Below are 11,091 nucleotides of genomic sequence, written 5' to 3'. Positions count from 1 at the left end.
GACCTGGTGGGAGATAATTGAGTCATGGAGGTAGTTTCCCCCATACTGTTCTCATGGAAGTGAATAGTCTCACGAGATCTGATGATTTTATAAGGGGTTTCCCCTTGCACTTGACCCTCATTCTCTCTTGCCTGCTGCCAGGTAAGACATGCCATTCACTTTCTGCCATGATTGTGAGGCCTCTCCAGCCATGTGGAACTGTGAGCCCATTAAACCTCTTTTTCTTTATAAATTACCCAGTCTTGGGCATTTCTTTATCAGCAGCTTGAAAACAGACTAATACACTGTCTTACCTTGTCCTGACTTTTTCCCTGACCTGAAGGTCAGATGAAGAACTAGAATAGTTGACAAACAGCAGAGATCATCCCAGAGACTGAGTTTCATCCAAGTCCTATAGAGCCTCTTGTTAGCCACAATAGAGTTCACCTAATTATATACATAAAAGTCTGCTCTAAAGCGTAGTGCATTTAATAATAATATTGTGATTGTTATTATTATTGACAAACCAAGAGTTAATGCTATGAGTTGCTGACATTAGATTGTAAACTGAATTGTCCATGCAAAAGTGTCCAAATAGCTGCAGTTTGGCTATTGAGTTTAAGGACGTATGTATGAAGACCTGGGGGAAGGCAGTAGACTGTCTCACTAGTTTACTGCTTGGCAGATTTATTTTAGTACATTCTAAAACTAGCAACTACATAATATATTAAGTGAATAATAAATGATATTGCACAATCTCATAATATTTTACTCCTATACCTGTTTGGGAGTCAATGTAATCTAGTAGTTAAGAGCATGGGCATTGAGTAGATCTCATTTAGAATCTTTCTTCCAAAAAAATGTTGACTGTGTGTCTTTTAGTATTTAGGTTAACATCTGATACTTTAGTGTCTTCATCTTTATGACAAAAACAATATTTACTTCATAGGTTGTTTTAAGTGTTAAATTAGATTTTACAGACACACACACACTCTCTCACACACACATTATACAGTTGACTCTTGAACAACATGGGGTCCAGGGGTGCTGACACCACCACAGTTGAAAAATTAACATACAATTTTTGATTTCTCAACAATTTAGCTATTAATAGCCTACTGTTGACCTTATTAATAACATAAACAGTTAATGAACACATATTTTGTATGTTACATGTATATAATATTCCTACAACAAAGTAAGCTAGAAAAAAGAAAATGTTACTAAGAAAATTGTAAGGAAGAGAAAATATATTTACATTAATTAAGTGGAAATGGATCATCATAAAGTTTTCATCTTTGTTGTCCTCATCTTGAGTAGACTAAGGAGAAGAAGAAAGAGGAAAGGTTGATCTTACTGTCTCAGGAGTGGCAGAGGTAGAAGAAAATCTATGTATAAGTGAACCTGTGCGATTCAACTGTGCATATAATCTCTTATGGATGCATGTCTCTGAGGTGTCTGTGTGGTATGTTTGTGTGGTTTGTGTGTATTTGTGCATCAGGGCGCCAAGCTCATAATTAGATCTTGATATATGGTAGCTAATAATATGGAATGTGCTCTTCATAACAACTCATTAAGGAAGAAATTTTTGTTACCCTAGTTTTGCCAGTGAGTAAGTTAAGACTCAGAGGATTTAAGTAATCTTCCAAGGATCATGATACAATTAATGGAGGAAACTGCTGAGGTTCAGTCAGGGAAAAGAAGCAAAGTGAAGGTTCCAAGAAGGAGAGGTAATTGTAGGTTTCATTGTTTGCCATGAATGTTGGAAAAGAATGCATCCTAAGAAAAAGCCATTATGTTTCAAGATGAGGTATCTTTATTGCGGTTTGAACATACACTTTTATCAAAGCGGAGTGGGAATAGGGTCAAAGGGTGGCCAAAATGGTGGTAAAAGATAGGATAACAGAATTTTTTTTTAATGTTTGATAGTCAAAGAAAGGAGGAATGGAAGAAGCTGAGGCTACAGAAAGATCTAGGATAGACTGAGCATGTCTTAAAACCAAAGAGAAGAAGAAATTTTAGATACATGGTAGAGAGTGGCTAATTAGAGGCATGTAGAAAGATAGGAAATAAGGTTAAGAGCACAGATGAAAAACCATTTTCTCTGACACATGAGAGAGAGAAGAATGGATAAATGTAGAGACAGGCATATTTTGAAGGGTAAGGAAGGAGAGATGGAGGGAGCCCACTGTAAGGTAAGCTCTGGTTCAATGCTGTTTTGCTTTTTTGCACTGGGAGAACTGGGTTTGTTTGGGAGCTTGAGAAAGATGATAGAAGACTTGGCAGTATGTCAGATAGTCAGCAATGGATCTAAAGATTAATGGCCACTGGAAAAGTTAGAACTAGATTTTAGAAGGCCCAATTAGTACTATTCTTCATATTTCTCCCAAAGTTTGTGCGACACAGAGTGAGAAATGGGAACAGTGATTTGATAGATAGGGAATGGATGCATCAGAGGCTTGAGGATACCGTAAAGACTGCATTAGAAGGTGGCAAAGCTTGAAATAGAGTTAAATGTTCCAGAAGTTTCTGATGGGCTATACGAGGTACAAGCATTTAAGTGTTTAGAGATCAAGGTTTAGGCAAAATGTGGTAGGTATAGGAAATAAGAACAATTGTTTATTGAGACAGGGCTAGGAATCAAGTTGTCGGATACAGTTTCTCAGGGGTGGGGCTGAGATAATGATCCTCAGGGTGTATCCAGTGGGTGGAGATAAAGGTCTCTTGTTTGAAAGGGAAGAGGAAAGGTGAGGTTAAGGGATCAAGAGAGGGGTTGGTTTGGGTTTTGGAAGCCGTTTACATAGAGAGGAAATTTTCCAGCTGGATACTGAGGCACAAATTATGGAGGAGGCTTTTGGAATGAGAGTCAAAGCCTGTGAAGATAAAAGCAGTCCATTTCAGGATGAGGATAGTTTTTTCATTTATCCTTATAGTCCTCCAAGGAGAAAATCTTGAGGCCTTGTAAGAGAGAATAACTATGGTCCTGGTTCCATCATGAGGAAGGCAGAATAAAATTAGCTCTTTTTCCATTTAGAAAAAAAAAAAAAGTGCAGCTTGCTGCCAGCATTCATTTAATTTTATATAAACATGCTCTTTGAGGCTGAAGTAAATCTAATTTTCAATGTGAAAATAAAATACGAAAACTGTTCTGGGAGTTATTTCTAAACAGAACTTGTCTCTAACCCTAATGTAACAGAAATGTAAATGATGATTAGTATTTAGTAATTTTTTTAATTTGGTAAATTTCAAAGCACAGAACAACACAAAGCAGAACATCATATTATGCACAAAAATATTCCATTTCTCTCCAGATCTTGCTATGCTTGTCATTGTGTGAGCAGCAAACTTTGCAGTGACCAGTTGGATTCCACCCCGCTGATGGTGGAATTGGTGGTATGCTCTTGGGGAAATGTCTTCCAGACAGGCAAAGAGGAGTAACATCATCAGAGCATGGATGTCCTTAAAGACTTTGCAGCTATGGTCTGTGATGTTTTTCCGCATTCTCTCAATCGATGTCAGTCTGAAGTTTACATGGCTAATTGCATGCTTAGGATTGTCCTTCTTGAACAGGATGTAGGAGTCCAGCACTGTAATTTTTAGAAGGTAGTGAAAGAATTTCTTACACTAAACATTTGATCTCAGTTGGTTAAGAAGTGAGCATCTGATCAGCCAAATCCACTGCTCCCATATTCTTGTTAGAATCCACAATGACACATGGCTCCTTAGTTTTCTTTCCATTTCTGTTGTCTACTTCAATCACAGTATCATGGTTGATATGGTTTGGCTCTGTGTCCCCACCCAAATTTCATCTCAAATTAATTCCCATGTGTCTGGTAGGAGGTGATTGGATCATGGGGGGCAGATTTCCCCTTGCTGTTCTCATGATAGTGAGTGAGTTCCCATGAGATCTGATGGTTTAAAAGTGTATGGCACTTCCCCCTTTTCCTCTCTCTGGCCACCATTAGAAGAAGGTACTTGCTTCCCCTTTGCCTTCCGCCATGATTGTAAGTTTTCTGAGGCCTCCCAGTCATGCTTCCTATTAAGCTTGCATAACTGTGAGTCAATTAAACCTCTTTTCTTCATAAATTACCCAGTATCAGGTAGTTCTTTATAGCATTGTGAGAATGGACTAAGACAATTGTGGAATGTTGACAGCATTGTCACCTCCTTCTTCTTGGGATAAATGCTGCAGCCACAAGTGCTGCCAGTGAGTATTCCCAGGGCAAATGGGAAAAGGTTTTGAAGAAAAGCATAAAAATTAATATAAAAAATTGAGAGTATTGGGGATTTATTCCCTTATAGATTCGGAGTGCCACAAGGAAGAGTGGGATAACTCATTAGAGGGTTAGAGACAGGTGAGGGAATTAAATGGGAGCAAGGCCTGTATGAAGAGTTTTTGGGTTAGTTAGCTGGAGGGAAATAGGGAAGCCAGCACTGTAGCTGTGCAGGAATCCAGGTATAGAATAGTGGCTCTAAGGATGGACTGTTATAATAAGAAAATGAACCATATATTCAGCACTTACGAAGTGCTAGAACTACACTGCACCATCATTTCATACCTAAAACAATCTTAGGAAATAGGGATGGCTATTCTCCCTGCTGTTTAGCTTCAATAGTGGGAACTTAAGAGATATGACTAGTTTAAGGTAAAGAGCTTAAAGATGCTTTTTAATTGCTCTGGTGTATTACCTTTAAATCTAAACCTAAAAGGTAGATTTGTAGACTCATTGGACACTGAAATAATAGGAGTGTAACTGACAGAATCAGAGCAGTCAGGAAGAACAGCTAAGTTTTGAATGAGTGGCAGAGGGAGCTGAACGCTGGGGCAGAGTGTGTGACATTTTCATCTGTGAGGATCATCTGGAAAGAGGGTTCATTCCAGTGGAGAGAGGGGAGGACTGAGAGCCAGGAGTCAAGGGTTCCTATCCTGTCCCCCATCCCCATCTATCTATCTAGGGAGCAATGTTGTGACAATCCCTTCTCCAATGTGAGCTCTCTACTTCCTCTAAATCTAGTAAGATTAGTCTAGATTGGTAGTTCACATTTTCGAGTTAAAGAGCCATCCATGGTACACTAATTTATACAATCAATAAGGCTGAGGAATGAGGCTAGGTGGGAAGGAGAGGGTGGAACTTTATTAATTGATTCTGGTTTTCCCTCCTCATTGCTTCACCAGCACCTCTCACCCACCCCCATCAGGGTGCCTTTCTTCTTGACATCCAGCAAACAAACCACCCCAAACTCTCAAGGGATCTTTTGACAGTTTAAAAATCACTGGCTTAGCTTTGTCTCTTCTTCCTTCCCTGTATGGCCCCTTCACATCCCAACTCTTTTCTTTTTTATTTTTCAAGATAGCCCCAATTATGATCATGCCCTTGTGACCACTGAGGGCACAGTGACCTACGAATCTGGATATTTGCATTTTGACTTTATGTCTGGCAAGACTTTGTTCCCTGCATCTCATGAGAGCAGGGAGTTAGCACTTATGCTTTGAATGCCTTCACTTCTTTATGGGCCATTGAGGCTAAATACCTCCAATCGTGGAATAAGGTGATTTGGATGAACAGTAACAACTTTTTTTTTTTCCTTAATTTATGTTGCTTCTAGGGGACCTCACAGTATCTGGATGAAGACTGTTTGCACACACATGTGCGCACACACACACACAGCTCCCAGCTCCAATTGGTAAAAATCATGTTTACTAGGAAGGAGTGGAGCATGATGGCAGAGTAGGATTCTCCAGTGATTGTCCCTGAACAGAAAAATTGATTTGTAACAATTACCCATACAGGAAAAATCTTGACAAGAGCTAAATAAACCAGGTAAGAGTACCTAGTTTAAAAATAATAAGAAGAAAATACATATTGAAGAGGGTAGAAAAGACAGTTTTATATTACCCACAACCCCCTCCTCTAACCCCAGGCAGCACAGCTTGGAGAGAGAGATACCTGCTTGGGAGAAGGCCAGGGAAGCAAGTGTAGGACATTGCCTATACGAGAGGCTAGAGTTACTGGGAAGAAGGTGGAGATGGGGTGACATTGGTCAAAGGAGACATAATTACAGTTAGATAGGAGAAATACATTTCAGCAGAACTATTATACAGCAGGGTGACTAGAGTTGATGATATATTCATTTTTATTCTGAAAAAATGTCAAGAAAGTGGATGTTATGTGCTCTTACCACAAAAATGATAACTATTAGTGGTAATGCATTTGTTAGTTAGCTAGGTTTAACCATTCTTCAGTGTAAATGCACTTCAAAACATTAGATTGTATAAGATAAAAATATGTAATGTTACCTGTCAATTAAAATAAAATTAAATATTTAAAAGTAAATAAATAGTCATGTTTCCTGTGCCCAGTGCTGAAAAGATACCTGTAACCTCAGAGTTAGCCAACAACAGGAAATGAATTAGTCTGTAGGGATGCCGTAACAAAATATCACCAACTGAGGAGCTTAAACAGCAGAAATGTTTTCACTTCTAGAATCCAAAATCAAAATGCCAGCAGGTCTGGTTTCTCCCGAGGCCTCTCCCGAGGCCTCTCCCTGTAGCTTGCAGTCTGTCTTGTCACTGTGTCCTCATCTGGTCTTTTTCTTTTCTCTGTGTACATGCCCCTGGTGTCTCTTCCTTTTCTTATAAGAACTCCAGTTCTGTTGGATGAGAGTGCCTCTCTTATGACCTCATTTGACCTTTATTACTATCCTAAAGGCCGTATTTAAAAATATAGTCACATTGGAAATATTAAATCAAGTTTAGTCTAAAGTGTCTCCCTACATTTAAGTTCAGTCTAAAGGTTTCTCTGTACATTATGAACTATAACAAGTGGAGGTGTAAACAGACCATAGCCTACACTTGTGCCAATCACTGAGTTTTGGCCAATCAAATGTAGCCAACTGTTCGAATTGTGTTCAAATAAGGCAAAGACTGAGCCATCACCAATCCAGCTGTTTATGCACCTCACTGTCATTTTCTGTACATCACTTTACTTTTTCTGTCTATAAATTTTCTTCCATCACATGGCTGTGCCAGAGTCTCAGAGCCTACTGTTGCTGGGGAGGCTGCCAATTTGCAAATCATTCATTTCTCAATTAAACTCAACTTCTTTAAATGTAATTCAGATGAAGTTTTTCTTTTTTTTTTTTTTTTGCTTTTTTTTTGCAATCAGAGATCAATATATACATTTTGAGGAGACAAAATTCAGTCCATGACGTTCTACCCCCAGACCCTCAATATGCATATTTTCACATGTGGAGAACTATAGACTTTTGATCTTCAAGACCCTGGTATCTCATAAAACGTTAATAAGTGTTTCTTGAAAATAAGATTCCCTGTTCACCCAGACATGGGAAACTCTGGGTACTCCATTTCTTTCTGAGGAATTCACAATACATTTTATGTCATTAAAGGTTCAATTACATTTTTTTTGCAATATGGAAAGTTTTCACTTTATTCAACTCAATTTTTCCAAACCTTAACTGGCTACAGTTTATTTATCATGTTATGGAACACTTACTAACGTCTAAAGGGTGCCAATGTTTTCTTGAACATTTAAAAAAATAAGGATTTACTCCAATTTTCCAGACTCGTCACCAAAGAAGGTCATTGAATTTTTGGTCTTCTTCGACTTCTCAGAAGTTCTTTATCACATTGAACAGAACTCCACTGGATGTGGCCTCCAACATTCTAGTTCTCAACAATGGAGCCCAACAGAACAAGTCTGCACCCTCTTTTCAAGTATAGCCCTTCAGACCTGCAAAGGCAGTTCTAGAGTGCACTGTCGAGGTGTTTTTTCCTCCAGATGATTAGATCTCTTAATATTTCCACTTATAGTATGAAGTCTTGTAAGTCCTCCTTATGCTGACATACTAATACAAGTTTGCTTAATAAAAATGAAACACCAAGTAATAATCCATTTTACTATTTCCCTTCTCTGTTCCAGGCAGTGTTCCCCACACTAGAGATACAGAGTTGAAAAAGACACACAGGATCCCTACTTCATGAAGCTTACTTTCTTGTAGGGTAAGAAAAAAAAATCAAGAAATATAATAAGATGATTTCAGATCCTGACAAGTATCTTTAAAAATATGTATCATGATATTGAGATAGGAGATAACATGGAAATGGGGGATGAATTGGATTGGGTGACTAGGGTATACTTTTCAAAGAAGGTGATATTTGAATGACACCTTAATTATGAGAAGGAGCCAGTCTGGGAGTGCAGAAAGCTCAGGTAATGAAGCGGGAATAGCTGGGGTGGTTAACACATTAAAGGATTCTGTTTTCTTCAATTCCAGCATTATATAAAATGGCTGTTTTTTTCCTTAAAACATTCCATTTGGAAATCAAGCAAGTTGTAGCCTGTATCTTCTCTAACTAGGCAAAATGTCTTATACTGAATTCTACACGGCATTGAGTTGAAAAATTCTTCCATCTAGTTTGTTTTTTAAATCACCTTTTCTTTTTCCTCGTTTCTCTCTTATTTTTTATTGCAAGTGTTCCTTCCAGTGATTTCAAGTGGAGTCTCTGTCCAGGAGTTTATAGTCTCAAACTTCCATTCAACGTCTATTTATTCAATTCCTATTATATGCCTCACTTTTTATCTTATGACTTTTAATTCATTTATACGACAGCATTCATTACTGACATACTGACTATATGACATCGCCTATTTATTTATTTATATATTATTTGCATTTCACCACTTGAATTTAGCTTCCACAAGACCAACCTCTTGCCTGTTTTTAATTTGCCTATCTAGCACCTCACACAATGCATTGCCCAGAGTAGGAACTATGCAATAAATAATTGCTAAATTACTAAGTAGCCCTAAGATTCTACAGCATTAGCCAAATTGTAGAGTAACTCACAATTCATCCAGCATTCGGGAGAAATCATGTCTTTTACTTTAGTGGATTAAAAAAAAATAATAAGTAAAGTTACCTCACTGGAACTTAAAATAATTTAACCCTTTTTTATTGAATTTAACTTCAATAATAAGAAGAAACTAAGATGTTTAACACATTTTCTTTCACTTCCCCCCTAATGACTCATAATAATGTTTAAGTTGAAATAATTATTATCTGAGCATGCAGAGACCCCTTTGCAGAGCTGCTGTTAGGAGAGAAGGCCAAAGGATAAATGTATGCCTTAGGGCTGAGGGAAAACTACTGCCTACTCCCCCTTAGCTGCTACCACCACTGCATCAATACAAGGAATACACCAGTCCTAGCAGTGCCCAGACATAGTCTATAAAAAGATTTATCAGCTAATCAAAAGACTTTATTAATTAAGATTGTATCTACTTACTTAAAACATGGATACTGCCTAAATGTAGCATGTCCAGATCAAATGGCCCAGGGTAGAAAGAAATTTAAAAAAATTAAAAAAGACAGGTCATTAGAAATGACTCTAGTAACTTGAGGGTTTTCTTTTTTTAATGGAGAAGGACAATTTGAGAATGCATTAAGTATAAGTAGGAATATGCATTTTATAGACTAACTGGGAGAGAGAGTAAAAACCTGTTCTGTCGTGAAAGGCTCTGAAGGTTGAAAGCATCACAAATGTAGCTGTGGATTTAAGGTAAGCAGAGCTGCCTGTCAATCAGATCTCTATAGCAACATTCATGCTTCATCATGAGGTGTGTTTCCTTTTTGTGGAAAATCCTGTAGATGCTGGTCTAGTAGGAATACTGTGAAAGAAATCGGAAATGATTTAGATGGTCTCTGAGTCCTCAGCCAACTCTGAAAACCTGTGGTTATACCCAAGTTAAACTCAGTCAGTGTATTGTGGATTCAAAAGACTTTCCTTTACTCATGTCTGATATACAGGCATACTTTGCAGATGTTGCAGGATCATTACCAGAGCACAAAAATAAAGTGATTATTGCAATAAAGCAAGCCACACAGATTTTTTTTAGTCTCCCAGTAGATACAAAAATTATGTTTACACTGTAGTCTATTAAATGTACAATAGTATTATGTCTAAAAACAGTAGACATAATTTAATTTAAAAATCTTTATTGCTAAAAAATGCTAACAGTTATTTGAGCCTTTAACAAGTTGTTTTTTTGCTGGTGGAGGATCTGATGTTGATCGCTGCTTACTGATCAGAGTGGTGGTTGATGATGGTTGGGGTAGCTGTGGAAGGTTTTAAAAATAAGACAACAGTAAAGTTTGCCACATCAATTGACTCTTTCTTTTTTTTTTTTTTTTAATTTATTTATTATTATTATACTTTAAGTTGTAGGGTACATGTGCATAACATGCAGGTTTGTTACATATGTATACTTGTGCCATGTTAGTCTGCTGCACCCATCAACTCGTCATTTACATCAGGTATAACTCCCAATGCAATCCCTCCCCCCTCCCCCCTCCCCATGATAGGCCCCGGTGTGTGATGTTCCCCTTCCTGAGTCCAAGTGATCTCGTTGTTCAGTTCCCACCTATGAGTGAGAACATGCGGTGTTTGGTTTTCTGTTCTTGTGATAGTTTGCTAAGAATGATGGTTTCCAGCTGCATCCATGTCCCTACAAAGGACGCAAACTCATCCTTTTTTATGGCTGCATAGTATTCCATGGTGTATATGTGCCACATTTTCTTAATCCAATCTGTCACTGATGGACATTTGGGTTGATTCCAAGTCTTTGCTATTGTGAATAGTGCTGCAATAAACATACGTGTGCATGTGTCTTTATAGCAGCATAATTTATAATCCTTTGGGTATATCCCCAGTAATGGGATGGCTGGGTCATATGGTACATCTAGTTCTAGATCCTTGAGGAATCGCCATACTGTTTTCCATAATGGTTGAACTAGTTTACAATCCCACCAACAGTGTAAAAGTGTTCCTATTTCTCCACATCCTCTCCAGCACCTGTTGTAAGGACTCTTTCTTTCAAGAAAGATTTCTCTGTAGCATGTAGTGATTTTTGATAGAACTTTACCCAAAGAACTTTCAAAATTGTCAATCCTCTCAAACTGCCACTGTTTTATCAACTAAGTTTAGGTGATATTCTCAATTTTTTATTGTGTTTTCAACAGTGTTTACAATATCTTCATCAGCAGTAGATTTTATCTCAAGAAACCATTTCCTTTACTCATTAATAAGAAAAA

At 37.8% G+C, this 11,091-nt stretch overlaps 1 long non-coding RNA gene across 2 annotated transcripts in view; it reads left to right on the top strand.

Annotated features, from left to right (window-relative positions):
• The window catches only part of LOC110743544, a 90,356-nt gene that overhangs the window by 62,780 nt on the left and 16,485 nt on the right, over positions 1 to 11,091 (top strand). Inside the window, exons 6-7 of one of the 2 annotated variants that reach the window (XR_004183850.1) lie at positions 5,587 to 7,821; positions 7,920 to 7,999. The exons of the other annotated variant lie outside the window; for it this stretch is intronic. This is a non-coding gene — a long non-coding RNA (uncharacterized LOC110743544). The remainder of the gene's footprint in view (positions 1 to 5,586; positions 7,822 to 7,919; positions 8,000 to 11,091) is intronic. 2 annotated transcript variants of the gene reach the window in all.

This window comes from Papio anubis, chromosome 5, assembly GCF_008728515.1.
Source record: "Papio anubis isolate 15944 chromosome 5, Panubis1.0, whole genome shotgun sequence".
Lineage (NCBI taxonomy): Eukaryota > Metazoa > Chordata > Mammalia > Primates > Cercopithecidae > Papio > Papio anubis.
The sequence above is the reverse complement of the archived record's forward strand: the minus strand, read 5'-3'. Positions and strand labels throughout refer to the sequence as shown.